A 766-nucleotide genomic window follows, 5' to 3' on the forward strand; every position below is an offset into this window, starting at 1 on the left:
CCCAAGCCTAGACAGGGGAAGTCGAGAGGCAGAGGTAGGGTTCGAACCACGGACCTTCCAGTCAGTAAATTCGCGCTCTAACCACTTGGTCTATCTCACCAATTGACAGGGAAATGAAGTTCATTGTCATAAACAAAGCAGGTATGGCTGTTTTTAGTACGATTATATTAAAAAACGTACCTCAGTTTCTGACCCTGACGACTGCTGGTGGGGGCAATATCACCTTAGGACACTTGCGGCAAATTCCGCTGAGCTGGTTACTACACTCCTTCCATTGAATATTTGAACCTGTTGCGAAACTGTAAATTCAAAGGACTGTCGTCAACAAATGTGCTTAAACTGAATTACTCAGGGAGGTCGCTCAGCAAAGGTAATGCGTCACAGTTCCCTTGAAAGCGACAGGAAAAATGGAGACAAACTGGTGTTAAAAATCCAAATGGACTTGAAGTAGACATGACTGAAAGTGGATACGATGAAAATGTTCTCCGTTACTCCTGACGAATATCCTACTTATTGGAAAAATTACTTGCTAATTGCTTTCCATAAAGGAAACTGCTCACAGGGTTGCTGAAAACTCTTCGACAGCCCACAAACGGTTTCGCCCTTCTGTTTTGGGCTCATCAGGTAGGCGCAGTCCCAGAGTTTCCGTCAACCTTATGCTCTACTTGAACCCAAAGTAGACTGTTTTCGAAAAATACACTCATCTGCAAATCCATTTGGTTTTCACGAGAAACTCAACTGAATTTCTCGATTATGATATTCTACA

This window comes from Opisthorchis viverrini (genome assembly GCF_000715545.1).
Source record: "Opisthorchis viverrini unplaced genomic scaffold opera_v5_117, whole genome shotgun sequence".
In the NCBI taxonomy this organism is placed as follows: Eukaryota; Metazoa; Platyhelminthes; class Trematoda; order Opisthorchiida; family Opisthorchiidae; genus Opisthorchis; species Opisthorchis viverrini.